The 15,096-nt window shown below is 46.1% G+C and overlaps 1 long non-coding RNA gene across 1 annotated transcript; it reads left to right on the forward strand.

Moving 5' to 3' along the window:
• The first annotated feature begins 437 nt into the window (after positions 1-437).
• LOC138749177 (uncharacterized) lies at positions 438-13,816 on the forward strand. The gene is made up of 3 exons (XR_011348466.1): positions 438-505; positions 8,222-8,404; positions 13,615-13,816. It is a non-coding gene; the product is annotated as an uncharacterized lncRNA (long non-coding RNA).
• The last annotated feature ends 1,280 nt before the right edge of the window (positions 13,817-15,096 follow it).

Genomic DNA, 15,096 nt, shown 5'->3' on the forward strand with positions numbered 1-15,096 from the left:
AAAACAATTAAATTTAAATGAAGATAAGTGGGAGCTTCTCCACTTTGGTGAGGGGACTCCTGGGGAGGGGGATGAATGTACTCGGAGGGTGGGGTGAGGTGTCGCGAGACTCCACTTGTTTTGAGCATAACTGCAAGGTAGAGGGTGGCCACAGATAAAGCAGAGAGACACGCTGGGGGCCATAAAACAAAGCTCAGCCGTCTGCTTCGCAAAGGCCTTTTGCTGCGTACTAATTAATTACAAAACATTTAACTGCATCGGCAGTTGCACTTTGATAAAGATTAGTCAATTTGGCATCTTTCACAACCTGCTCTGAGCTTACAAAGTGTTATTTAAGGCAGCCAGTGAGGAAAGCAGTGATTGATAGGCTTTCCCTGGAATGTAGCCACCAGAATATTAGTTGCCATGCCAACCCATCAATAAAAATTAGAAGCTGTGGAGGAATACTGGGAGAAGACTGTTTGGAGCCATCAGTCTCAATCATTTGACTAATCACGAACACAGTGTAAGGATTTCAGACTCTCCCCTTCATCTATTCCCTTTTATCCTTTATGTGTGAGAGTCTCATTCTCTCACCAACACCATGTTGCATCTTGCAACATTGACGTGAGGACATACAGCACGTTTAACACGGGCACTTCACGGTAACAGGCCATTCCAGCCCATGAGATCCGTGCCGCCCAATTACATCTAATTAGCTCATCACCCCTGTACGTTTTGGAAGGTGGGAGGAAACTGAAGCACCTTGAACTGTGGTTCTCAATGGGTTTTTTTAATTCCACTCACATACCACCTTAAATAATCCCTTGCTAACCGCAGAGCACCTGTGGCAGGGGTGGCCAAACCTGCTTAACGGAAGACCCACGTGCGATAAATGTCAGGAGTTTGAGAGCCATAATCATGTGATTGTGAGCCATGCCCACTAAATACTATTGTGAACACCGGCTCATACGATTCCTGTCTCAGCCACCATATTTCCCTGAGCCGCACATTATACGTTGTGGCTCGCGAGCTGAGGTTTGACAACCCCTGACCTACGGCATAGGATGCCATAGGCGCTCTGTGGTTAGTAAGGGATTACCTAACGTGGTACGTAAATGGAAGAAAAAAGGTTGAGAACGACTGACCTGCAGAAAACCAGCATAGGTCATGGGGAGAACGTGCAAACTCCTTACTGGCAGATTCGAACCCAGGCCACTGACATTGCAATAGTATTGCACTAACTGCTACACTAACCACACCACCCATGGCAGCACAATGAGGCTTATTGACATTCTTGCCTTTGTTGCCTGGACCACTGAGAATAAAAGTTGGCAAGTTGTTTTGAAGTTGTATAAAACCAGTGGCCCTCGACCTTTTTTCTTGCAATAGGTTAGGATGTCATAGGTCAGGGGTGCAGTGCTGCCAGAGCTCACCGGAATGCCGCTCCAAAACCTCAGGGGGCAGCTCCAGGCACCTCATGGAGCAGCTTTGGCACCTCCTTGTCGCCATTTTTGGTGAGCTCTGGCACTGCCCCCCCCTCGCCATAGGTGCTCTGTGGTTAGTAAGGGATTACATAGGTGGAAGGGAAAGGATGAGAACCACTGGGTTAGACCACATTTGAAGTCCTCTGTGCAGTTCTGGATATAGGAAGAGTGTGGAGGTGTCGGAGAGGGTGCAGAAGAGGTTCACCTGTATTGGAGAGAGAGGCAGGACAAACTTGGGTTGTTTTGTTTTTGGTGTTTTTTAAGGCTTAAGGGTGATCTGAATAAAGTTTATAAAATTATGAAGGGCATGGATAGGCTAGACCAATGGTGCTCCACCTTTATTCCCCCCACTTACTTACCATTTTAAATAATCCCTTACTAACCAGAGAATCTGTGGCACCTGTGCTCTGTGGTTAGAAAGGGATTACTTAAGGTGTTATGTGAGTGAGGGAAAAAAAGGTGGAGAACCACTGGACGAGATATTCATTCTTCTTCCCAGGGTGGAAATATCAAATTCTAAATGTCAAAAAAGCAGAAATGGATAATGTCACTTTTAATTTTAATTTAATTTAGAGATACATCATGGTAACAGGCCCTTCCAGCCCGTGTCATCCAAATGCACCCATATAAACCAGAAACCCAATAACCCTGTACATCTTTGGAACATGGGAACATCTGGAGGAAATCTACGCAGTGGCAGGGAAAACGTAAAAACACTTTTCGTACAGCACTGGATTCGAACCTGGGTCACTGGAGCTGTAATAAACGCACCACACACCAAATTTTATAGGAGATTCATTAGGCAGGTGTTTTTTTTTACACAGAGAATGTTAGGTGCTCGGGAAAGTGGCAGAAGCAGATACGATAGGAGTGTTTAAGAGGCATTTATACAGGCACACAATTTGGCAGAGGGATATAGACAGGTGTACAGTTAGATGGATTTGTTTCAGTGGGGGTTAGGATCACACAGATACTTAGACCAAAGGGCCTGTTCTTGTACTGCACTGTTCTATGTTCTGGTCTACATCTTTGGCCTTGCCTTTGTGCAACTATCCTCACACCTGCCCAGGTAGTTTGGATTCCACTTCATTTTTTAGTACTCTTGTGAAGTGCCTGGAATAGTGAAGTATTCTTGTGAAGAGGAATTAACACATACCACTGCAATTCGGTTACCGTCACCATCTCTCCACAGCATCACTGGACATCCACTCAGCAATGGATCACCCAGAAAACAGCAACTCATACATCCGGCTGCTCTTCATCAACTACAGCTCAGCCTTCAACACCATCATTCCCTCAGTGTTGGTCAACAAGCTCCAAACCCTGGCCCTCTGCACCCCATTCTTCAACTGGATCCTTCCTCATCCGGTCCACAGTCAGTACGAATTGGAAACAACGACTCGTGTTCAACACAGGCGCACCCCTAAGGATGCGTGCTGAGCTCACTGCCCGACTCACTATACTCCCATTTCAACACGATCTACAGATTTGCCGAAAACACCAGGAAGCGTACAGGAGGGAGATAGATTAGCTCGTGTCACGCCTACAATCATGCACTCAACATAAGCAAAACCAAGGAAATGATTGTGGACCAGGAGGAAATCAGTCTTCATCAAGGGGTCATCAGTGAAGAAGGTCAAGAACTTCAATTTCCTGGGTGTCTACATCTCTGAGGATCTGCCCCGGAGCCTCCATGCCGATGCAATCACGAAGAAAGCCCGCTAGCGGCTATACTTTGTGAAGAATTTGAGGAGATTAGGCAGGTCAGAGAAGATTGTTGAAAATTTCTACAGGTGTACCGTGGAGAGCATGCTGGCGGGTTGCATCACTGACTGGTACGGAGGTGCCAACGCTCAAGACAAGAATAAAACTCCAGAAGGTTGTTAACTCGGCCGGGGCCAACACAGGCACCAGTATCGAGGACAGCTACAAGAGGAGGCTCGTAAGGAAGCAGCTATCCTCAAGGACCCCCCCCCCCCACCCAGGCCATGCCCTCTTCACTCTGCTACCATTGGGAAAAAGGTACAGGAGGCTGAAATCGGGCACTCAGCTCCTTCCCCTCTGCCATCAGATTCCTGAATGAACAAAGAACCACAGACTCTGCCTCACCTTGACTTTTTCTTGCACTACATTTACTTATTTATTTTGTGAGGTGGTTTATGTAAGTTTGCTCTGTGATGCCATCTCAAAACAACGAATTTCATGATATGTTCATGGCAATAAATCCTGATTATGTATTGTTTTGTATGTTTAGAAAAGATATTATTGTTGAAGATTGGCAGAGGCAGGCGAGGCAGTTCTTTGCATATCTTTGCTCCCGGCCACTTTTGGGTGAAGTTCTTTGAATATTGAAATTAATCGTCTCCACAGATGCAGGAAGTAACACAGCTCCCAGCTCAGAGGATCCTGTGGCTGTGGTCATTGGCCCTCCCTCTGTTCCCTGGGCTCGGCCACCAGCTGAACTGTTACTGACTGTGGTCTCCATGGAAATCGTATGGAAAAAGGGTGGCCAATGTGACAAAGCTGCAGAAATTTGCTTTGAATATTAATACAAAGGGATTATTTTGAGGCTAATATCCATGTCTGTTTGAGGTTAGATAAGGTTTTGTTTAAGATGGTTTGGAATAACAACTGTAGTCAAAAACGACACATTCCCTTCTGAGGAAGTCTGAGCTTCCCGTGTAGATCTCTATACAATGGATCCCCCTTTACTAAGGACTATGTCCATGTATATGTCTTGAAAGGTTCCGGCCCAAAACATTAACCATTTTTTAAAATCTCCCACTGATACAGCTTGACCTGATGAGTTCCTCTAGCATTGATTTTAAATTTAATTTATAAAAATTTTAAAAATTTTAGACATAAAGCACAGAACAGACCTTTTTGGCCTACGAGCTCAGGACACCCAATTAACCTATAACCCCCCCTCATCCCCCCAGTATGTTTCAGACAGTGGGAGGAGACTGGAGCCCCTGGCGAAAGCCCATGCAGACACGGGGAGAATGTACCAACTTCTTGCAGACAGCGCGGGTTTCAAACCACGGTCCCAGCTGCTGGGGTTGCACTAACCTCTACACTAACGGTGCCACCGCTAATCAATATTTTTGTGAGCTTGTACTCGTGCTGAATAGGTATTCAAAATGGTTTGGATACTTGTTTTACATTGGACGTTTTAAATTCATTTTCAGGATCTGGGTGTGGCCCATTCCTAACTGATGTCTGAAAAAAGAATTCCTGAGCTGATTTCTTGAATTGTGTGTTCTGTCTCGTGAAAGCATTCCTAGAGTCCAGGGTAGGAAAAGGAGTTCTAGGATTTAGACTCTGTGACATTGAAGGGCAGGGAACATAATTCAGAAGCAGGATACTCGCTGACTGGCAGTTTGGTCTTTTGGGGTTGTGTGTGTGTGTGCGTGTGTGTGTGCGTGTGTGTGTGTGTGTGTGCGTGCTTGTGTTTGTGCACGCGCACCCGCACATGTATGTGTGTATGAGTGAGGTATGGCTCCCATGCACCCACCTCTCATGGCAGGTCGTGGATTTGGGGTGTGCCATTTGAGTAGCCCTGGGTGAGTAACTGCAGAGCACTGTTGCAAGGGCATACCCCAGAGGAGGGATTGAACCTTTCAGGTGGTGGATAGGGTACCGAACAAATGGATGGTGTTGAACTGTCAAGAGTTGTCAGGTTAAGTTTTTTGCCATCTGATTGTACAAGTCTTCTTTTTTCTCTTCTTTGGCTTGGCTTCGCGGACGAAGATTTATGGAGGGGTAAATTGTACAAGTACTACCTGACAAAACAGTGTTCTCTGGTCCTTGGTGCAAAACACGCAGACACACAACCAGGCACAACACACATACAGATAAATAATACATGTGCAGGACAAGTATTAATACAGGTATATACAAATAAATAAATACATATTGTTTTGTAAATATGGGAGTCTCGGATGGTCAGTGTGATCTGTTCTTTCAGTCATTGAGCATTCTCACTGCCCGTGGGAGGAAGCTGTTCCTCAGCCTGGTGGGGCTGGCTCTGATCTTCCTGTATCTCTTCCCTGACGGGAGCAGCTGAAAGATGCTGTGTGCGGGGTGGAAGGGGGTCCTCAATGATTTTGCGTGCCCTCTTTAGGCAATGATCCAGTAGATCACGATGATGGGGGGAGGGAGACTCAATGATCCTCTCTGCCACTTTTATGGTCCTGTGGATTGACCTCCGATCCATTTCTCTGCAGCAACTGTACCACGCTGAGATGCAGCCGACCAGGATGCTCTCAATAGAGCTTTCTGTAGAAGGTTGACATGATGGTAGCCTTGCCCACTTCAGTCTTCTCAGGAAGTGCAGTCATTGTTGTGTCTTCCTGACAAGTGAGGAGATGTTGTGGTCTACAATAGGCCACTAGGAAACGGGACCTCAAGGAACCTGGTGCTCTCCACTCTCTCTACTACATAGAGATGATGTGTAGTGATGTGTAGTGGAGAGTGGATGTTCCTGGTCCTCCTGAAGTCCACGATCATCTCCTTTGTCTTGTCCACGTTGAAGTTGCACTCACCCGGGAGAACATTCCGTACATCTTCCAGATGATAGAAAGACCTTGGGATGCTCTGAGTGAGATTCTGTCACCTGGTCCTGTGGCTATGTTATTGATTTAGCTGGTCCAGTTGAATTTTTGGTCAACAGTGACCCTATTAGAAAATTGAAATGAGGGGGAGTGGACCCAGTGCCATTTAATATCGAGGGTAAATAAAGTAACACAGAACATGGAAACAGGGGCAGGAGGATACGTCAAAAGATGCAGCAAAGGCTCCTGGTGCTTGCATTGAGGCCTTGCATTGAAGTTAAGGCTTGTGAGATCTTCATTTTGGCTCCACTTTCCTGCCTGATCCTCTTGAGCCTTGATTTTCTCATGGTTCAAAATTCTGCCCTTTCATGGTCTTGAACGTTCTGCCTCCACAGGTCTCTGAAGTAGAGACTTCCAAAGATTCCAAAATCTACCGCAGAGATGAAATCCCTGCATTCTTTCTCCCTGTGTGGAGATGATCTCCCCCCAGTTCTTGATTCTCCCGTGAGGGGAATCTGCTCTTGCCATCCACTTTGCCAAGCTCCCTCATATTCTTGATTGAATGTAATTCTTCGAAATTCCAGAGTACAGGTGCTTCATCTGCCACTGGGGATCAGTCCCATGAACCTTCGCTGAACAACCTCCAAGGCTGTGATGAAGATGCTTTATAAACATACCATGCTGTTGAAGAATGGTTGCAATCAATTGTGATCAGGAAGTGAATCCAAGCCCTGGATTTATTGAATGAGAGAGGCGAATATCAAAGGTCAGACTCTTGTCACTAACTTGCACTTTGAGTTATTTGCAAATTAGGGCGTCACGGTTGGCGTAGCAGTTAGCGCAACGCCTTTACAGCACTAGCAATCGGGACTTGGGTTCGAATCCCGTGCTGTCTGTAAGGAGTTTGTATCTTCTCCCCGTGTCTGCAAGGGTTTTCCCCAGGGGCTCCGGTTTCCTCCCACCTTTTGAAACGTACTGGGGGGTGTAGGCTAATTGGGTGTAAATTGGGTGGAATGGAATCGTGGGCTGAAATGGCCTGTTACTGTGCTGTCTAAATTTTTTTAAAAATTAAATTTAACTTGCGACTGTCTGCGATAAACTTGTGACGTCACTGGTGCACTGGCAAGGGGTGAGGATAATTACCGGTAAATGTTCCTTTGTCCTCGAGAGTTATTTGAATAAAACCATTTGTTTGGGATAAATACATTTAGAACATGCAAATCAAAGGACAGTGTGACACGCCAGCACGTGCACGTGCGTGTGTGTGTGTGTGTGTGTGTGTGTGTGTGTGTGTGTGTGTGTGTGTGTGTGTGTGTGTGATAGACGAGGCCAGCAGGTGTGTGACACAGCCGCAGAATGATTTACACACCAGCTTGGTGAGTGTTTCTGCAAAGTAATATCTGGCCAGGCTTGTTTCCTTGGAAGTGCATCTCAGAGGGGGAGGGGATGGCTCTGTGAATGGTGAGGGAAAGGGGTTGAGGAAAGAAAACAGAGGGATGTGGATGAGAGGGAGGCCTGGAAACAAAGCTGGAAGCCAGGAGGCACAAGATGGTGGCGGAGGCAAGTAGAGAGGAAGGCAGCGTTTCTGTGCGCACTCCCCATCCCTCCGTCTTCTTTCCTCCAGCTCTCCACTCCTTCCTTCTCCATTCCCAGAGCCATCCCCCTCCCCCTGTTTGCAGATGTGCCTCCCTTCCTTATCCTGCCTGTGGGACCCCCCCCCCCCCCCCCACTTTTTGCTCGGGCACCTGCCTACATTTTGCTCATACCTTGATGAAGGGCTCAAGCCTGAAATGGTGATTATGTATCTTTGCTACATAAAGGACTCTAACCTGCAGAGTTTCTCCAGCGTTGTGCTTTTGCTTCAATCACGGTGTCTACAGACTTTCGTGTTTTACTCCAAGAGGTGGAAGGAGGCCATAAAAAAGCACAAGCTGTGTTTCTTTGTGTCTAACAGAGTGATAACAATCGATTGAAGGTAGTGTTGAAGCTGACAGAATGATTTCCAGCGACAGAAAACACTCCAGGGTCATCTTGTGTCACTCCAGAGGCTTTATTGACGCCTAGGCAGCGGATCTCTTGCTTAAGGTTCTGGGTTTGCTTGTATAATGACCTTGACTCAATCAGACTGCTGTTCTTTCTTTTAACAAGAGGTTTATTTACATTTTTACCAAACCTTCATCAAAATGTTTACACAATTCTCAGATTAAAACACGACTCGTCTTGTCCAGGAAGCACTGCAGTCCCTGCAATACCCTCAAGTGCCGGAAGGTGTTCTGAAGGCCAGTAGATACCACATGCGCACTCTCTGGGGACATTGCCTCGGAAGAAGGGCTGCCAGTCTGCTCGGGCTGAATCCTTGTTGGTCACCAGGTTGTCCATGATGAGGTGAGCATTTGAACGGAAGGAAATATGTGGATGTGCCACGATGGATGTGAAAAGTCTTTGAATACATTTTATTTTTGGGAAAAAAAATTTGAATGGCTGTACGTTACAATGGTCACTGTGGACTTTGTCAGTTGTGAAGAGCTGTTTACACCCAACATCTGTGTCCTCAGTTGCTCCCACTACTGTAGTGAAGGCTCACCTTAATATATTCTCCGCACTGGCAATCGCTCAGTAAAATTGCTGGATGCGCTGTATAGATATGGTTCCTCCGATATTGAATTGCATAGAGCTGTTTCCTCAGTATGATTTAACCCATTGTAATCCATGCTCGTGGCTTGAATCACAACAGCTTGGAAATTCAGACACTTCTGGCCATGAGTCAATGTTCTCACCATGATAGGATTACTGTGTCAGAGCACGGGGGATGGAATCAGTCCCCGTGAAAGTCTTGGAAATGCGGACCATTGGGTGGCATGGTTAGCCTAAAGCTATTACAGTGTAACCCAGCGACCCAGGTTCGAGCCCGGCGCTGTCTCTAAGGAGTTTGCCCATTCTCCCTGTGTCTGCGAGGCTTCCCTCCCACCATCCAAAACATACTTGGTTTGAAGATTAATTTGGGTGTAATTGGGCGGCACAGGTTTAAATGGCCAAATCGGCTTCGACCGTGCTGTAAATTTCCACTAGTCCCCCTGTTGTACAACACCTCTGGGACCACAGTGTGTTGCGCCATCAGCCCGAACCTAATTTAGTTGATAGAGTGAAAGAAGCTGGCCCCTTCAAGCCCATCGCATCTACACTGATCATCAAAACTCAGGTTTTGAAACTAATTCTACGCGAATCTCATTTTATTCTCTGCACCCACTGCTCTCAGATTCTAGCATCACCTATAGATGGTGGGGGTGGGGGGGGGCGGGAGACAGTGCCAGAGGTGCTGGAGCTCACCAAAAACGGTGACAGGGAGGTGCCAGAGGGGCCCCAACAGGTGTTGGAGCGGTGCTCCAGTGAGCTCCGGCAGCACTGCACCCCTGCCTACACGCTAGGGGGAATTTATAGTGGCCATTAAGAACTCCAACCTTCCCATCTTTGGGACGTGGGATGAAACTGGAGCGCCTGGAGCAGGGGTGGTCAAACTATGGACCCTCCAGGTCAATGGCTCTGCACCCTCTGGTGCAGAGCCATGGAGACCGGGGAGCGGAGGCTCAGCGCTCCCACGCAGGGTCCCACGACCAAGTCCGACTGGCATCGGATCTATGCAGGCTTTAAAAGGCCCATTAAAGGAGCTGATGGTGGTTGAAAGCTGCCGGGCTTCATATTGTTTGGCCCGTGGCCCACATCAAAAATGTTTGGCCACTCCTGACCTAGAGGAAATCTGCACAGTCACAGCTGAACATGCAAACTCCACGCAATCAGCACCAGCGACCAGGATTGAACCTGAGTGACTGGAGCTGGGAGATTAACTGTGCTACCCATGTTTTCTCATCACATTAGGTACTGATGCTGTTTTGCTGAGGTCATAAAAGTCATTGGGACCCACTGCTGAACAACCCCTCCAGGCTGACACACTCGGCATTATCATGATAACCCAGTGGCTCTCGACCTTTTTCTTTCCACTCACATCTCACTTTAAGTATTCCCTATGCCATCGAGGCTCTGTGATTATTAAGGGATTGCTTAAGGTGGTATGTGGGTGGAAAGAAAAAGGTTGAAAACCACTGTTTTTATCATACCTAATTGACTCGTTATGTGCACTGTTTCCTAGCTCCAAAGGAAATGGGCCAATGACAATTTTTCTTAAGCCGAATATTTCAGTAACAATTGGGTCTAGAGCAGTGATTCTCAGCCTTCCCTTCCCACCCACATCCCACCTTAAGCAATCCCTTACTAATCACAGAGCACTGATGGCATAGCGATTACTTAAAGTGGAATGTGAGTGGAAAGAAAAAGGTTGAAAACCACTGGTTTAACCTATTTTCACTCACCCTAACTGAGAGATTTTCTTGGTCCTACCCATCCCTCTCACACCATCCTTGCAACTGAAAGTTCATTTGTTTTTCCTCTATCACAGGACCCTGAGCCTGAAATGCTAACAATTTCTCATTCTGCAGACATTTCCCCCAACCTACTGGGGATTTCCTGTCATCTTCTACCTTCACTCTCTGATTCCCTCTGATCTGCTGATTCCCCCCTCCCTCATTCCCACATGTCCACGTTCCTCCCTGCCCCAATCCCAACTGGCTGCGCTTCCGAAGGGAAGACGGCGATGGCAGATCTCTATAAATTTCCCTGGAGACGTTTTGGGAGACCCAACAGAATGGTCGCTATTCCAAGGTATTTGCACCAATCCCATGACCAGTAGGCATTGTGGTCCTAGAAACAAATATTCTTCCAGCCAAGCTTCCATGTTCTAATGTGCAAATAATATTACAAAACTTTAGAAACTCTCTCCTCCTTATTTGTAACCAAGTTGACTTCTCGTTCTATTTATGTAACTTGATGTGTTTCAGTCTAATCTGCCCAATCCTCTTAGTGATTCTCGCGGTTTAACTTACACCAGACAATGTGTGCCACATTCAAAAACGACATTAGTCCTTGTCTTCTCTGCGAAAAGCCATTAACTCTTCTTCTGATAAGCTTTTCAAATCGTGTTTAATGGAACTCGGGAAAATCTCCTCTGATTAACTCCAATCTACGTGCAATTTGAAGATACTAAAGCCTAGAATTTCATTTGTGTCAAACAGACTGTGCAATATTAATCCGGTCAGTTCTGTCTCCTGAAGTCATTCATTTTGAAGACAATGGAGTAATTTCAGAGGTCATAAATAGCTCTATAACATGGATTAAGCCACCCTCCCCTTTCCTTCTGGGCTGTTCCTGCCTTGGGAATGGTAGGGTAGACTTGAAGGGCTGAATAGCCTTTTTCTGCTCTGATGTTTTATGGTCTTATGGTGTGATGGGGCAGCGTCAAGGGAGTTTTACTCTGAATAAGGTCTTTTTCACTTTTTGAATCCTAGGTCTCTATTTTGTATGTTGTTCTTTCTCTTTTCTTTCGGTGTTAGAATAACACTAGATACAACTACAGTTAAAGTACTATCAGTGCAGAAAGTACCCACCAGTCCCAGAAGAGCTACTGGCACAATGTGCATGCCATCCCTAGGGGCACTTGCCTGCTCTTGTGAATGGCCACCATGACAAGAGCCAGGTGGAAAAGGTTTCTAACTGGCCTGGTCGTCAGCAGTCATTGGGTTCAGTGTACAAAAATGCTGGAGAACTCAGCAGGGCATGTGGCATTCATGGAAATATAAAACACGGTCGCCGTTTCAGGCCCAAGCCCTTCTTCAGGAGGTTTTCCACCTGTCTGTCTCTGAAGTGAGTGCTCCAAGTGCCTGCTGTGCTTGAGTATTTATTGACTTGCCTGGATAGCACACATAATAAAGCTTTCCATACCACTCAGAACAGGTGACATTAAACAATCCAATTCAAGAACAATGTTAACAGGTGATCTTTAATGTTCTGCCATCCCAAGCTTGTTGCAGCTGTGCATTTGCCTGTCTGACAATAGACAATAGGAGCTGGAGTAGGCCCTTCGGCCTGTCGAGCCAGCACCGCCATTTTAGATCATGGCTGATCACTACCATCAGTACCCCTTTCCAGCCTTATCTCCATAACCCTTAACTCCGTTACCCTCAAGAGTCTTATCTAACTCTCTTTTGAACATAGTCAGCGAATCCGCCTCTACCACCCTCTGTGGCAGAGCATTCCACAGATTCACACTTCTCTGGGTAAAAAAATGTTTTCTCATCTCCGTCCTAAAGGGCCTACCCTGTATTCTTAAACTATGCCCTCTAGTCCTCGTCTCCCCCATCATTGGGAGCAAGTAATCCGACTTCACCCTGTCTATCCCCCTGATGATTTTGTATACCTCAATCATGTCCCCCCTCATCCTTCTAAACTCCATCGGATACGTCCAGTTTTTCTAGCCTTTCAGCATATGTCAACCCCGCCATCCCTGGAACTAACCTTGTAAATCTGCGCTGTACACCCTCTATAGCTAGTATGTCCTTCCTCAAAATTGGAGACCAGAACTGGACGCAATACTCCAGGTGGGGTCTCACCAGGGCCCTGTATAACTGCAGAAGGGCGTCTCTGTTCCTATACTCCAATCCTCTCTTTATGAAAGCCAACATGCCATTTGCCTTCTTCACAGCTTTCTGAACGTGCATGTTAGCCTTCAGTGACCGGTGAACAAGTACTCCCAGATCCATTTGCTCCTCCCCACTCCCTAGCTTGTCTCCATTTAAATAATACTCAGCTTTCCTATTATTGCCCCCAAAATGGATAACCTCACATTTGCTTACATTGAACGTCATCTTCCATTCAGCAGCCCACTCCCCCCAACCTGTCCAAGTCCCTGAAGCCTGAAGCTTCGGAGTTCTCTGCCTTGCATGGGAACTATTGTGCGACAAAGTTGATAGACTGAATGGTTTCTGGTTATGAACCAAGTTTGAGCCACTGTCATCTGAAGAAGCAATTGCAGGAGTGAATCAACAGCAGTTGTTCACAATAGGGACCGTATGCCCCCCCCCCACCCCACCCCGGCCCCCTGCGGGATGACAGGACATTGAATTAAAAGGCTGTTTTCTTTTCAGTTCGCATTACAGAAATATTTTTTATATTTTTATTATGTTGTCAGGAGGAGGGAAGTACTGAAGAAAACTCGACTGCTTCATAATGAGGGGGGTGTCCATAAACTTCAGCAAAAGTCATAGGAAGGTTCATAACCAAAAGGGAATGGCTGATCTCCTGGATCTGGTTCGTGGCACAGAATCACATCATTCAGTCCATCCACTCCGTGTATAACCCCCCCCCCCCCCCCCCGCCTCCTCCTGTCACTATGTCAACAGAGCTCTTCGTTTCCTCCTTCCTCGAATGTTTGCGTTTTCATTGAACGCTGAGACATGCAAGGAACGTTGATGCTGGAATCGTGAGTGAACATCGAGAAGCTGGAGGGATCAGACAGCATCCGTGGAGAGAAGTGGGCAGTCAGTGTTTTGGGTCACAACCCTTTCTCGCGTCTCAGAGGAAGGTCCTGATCCAAACTGTGGAATCTCTCCTCAGATGCTGCCTGACCCACTGAACCCCTCCAGCTTCTCGGTGATTTTTTTGTTTTCCACATTAAATACATCTTTGCTTTTTCCTTTTCATTTCTCCAGGTTCCATAGACTCCCATCTGAAGATTTTAATGAACGTGCATTTATATAGTACAGTTAGAGAAGCTCTTCGTTGAGGCTTGGTGATGCAGTAAACTGGATGCCAAATAGATTTCAGGTTTATTGTCAGGGTATGCATACAAGCCGAAGATTCTTTTTCTGCGGGCAAGGCAGAATTACCACTTATTGGTAGTGCAAAAAGAAAACTGTACACAAATAAAGAAATGTAAACAAATTGACTGTTCAATAGTGAGAGAGAAAAAAAATCAATAAGGTGCACAAGTAAGAGTTCAGATTGAGTTTGTTGTTGAGGAGTCTGATAGTGGAGGGGTAGCAGCTATTCCTGAACCTGGTGGTGTGGATCCTGTGGTTCCCCTTTCTTGATGGTAGCAGCGAGAACAGAGCAGGATGCCATTAACCCCAATGCCATAGGTGACTAGATGGCCAGTTTGTTTGCAGTCTTAAGGAGAAATCTAAACTGAGTGATCAGTTCTGAAAGGAAGCTATCATTTCCTCCCCCATCAGCGAGTCCCCATGGTGCCATTGGGTGGAGATTGGTGTACTTAAAGCACTCTGCCGTGGTCAATAAAACAGGTTAATTTCACCTCCTGGTGAGACCACTGTAAGGTCAGAACACATCAGTGATCCTTTTTATCCGAATCCTCCCTTCCCCTCATCTTGGTTCCCTTCTTGGTGAGGGGGCAGTTAAAACCAGGCTTCTACCCAAATGATCTGATCATCCATAATTAGTTCCATTGGAGCATAAATATCTCAGTAGCAACTCTCTTCCTGATAAATCTACACAAGAGTATTAAAGGCCTTCAAGGCCTGAGCAGATGTATTCTGCTGGCCTTTAAACATCTTCCTCTTATTTATTTTTCGCGAGCTTTGTGGAGTAAGTCGATTTAATCTCGCAAAAACATGTTGAGAGAGAATAAAAAAACAATTTTCTTTCTGAAATCTGAAGACCAAATGTAGAGCAGGAAATGAGCTTTCTCCATAATCTCATCCCTGCTTTTCGACCATATGAAAGGTTTCTGTCTGAAATCCTGCATTTTACAGCCTCTGATCTGAGAGTCTTACAGTGGCCTGTTCAATCATTAGGCCCAATCCATCTTAAGTCAGCTTTTTATTGATCTTACAGGCAACATGAAAGCAAAGTCCAATTGTGTTGTGGGCCAATAACAAAATCTAGATACCATATTTGATGGAGAATAATCTGTGAGGATTAATTCCCATGGGAATGTGCCTGGTACTTAGTTGTGTGTGAAGGCTTATTGCCATGGTTTCAGTGGTTCAGCTGGCCTCTGTCTCCCTCACCAAGCAACCCTGGCTTTTTCCATTCTCAGTTTGGTATGTGTGCAATCCGTGTCCAATAATCCTTTACAAATTCCGAAGTGTATTTCACTGCCAAGGACGCTGCGGAGATTTTTCTGCGTCAATTAATTACTTTGTCAGTGTAGTCATTGTTGTACAGTAAGTGAA

Source organism: Narcine bancroftii, chromosome 14 (genome assembly GCF_036971445.1).
Source record: "Narcine bancroftii isolate sNarBan1 chromosome 14, sNarBan1.hap1, whole genome shotgun sequence".
Taxonomy (NCBI): Eukaryota; Metazoa; Chordata; class Chondrichthyes; order Torpediniformes; family Narcinidae; genus Narcine; species Narcine bancroftii.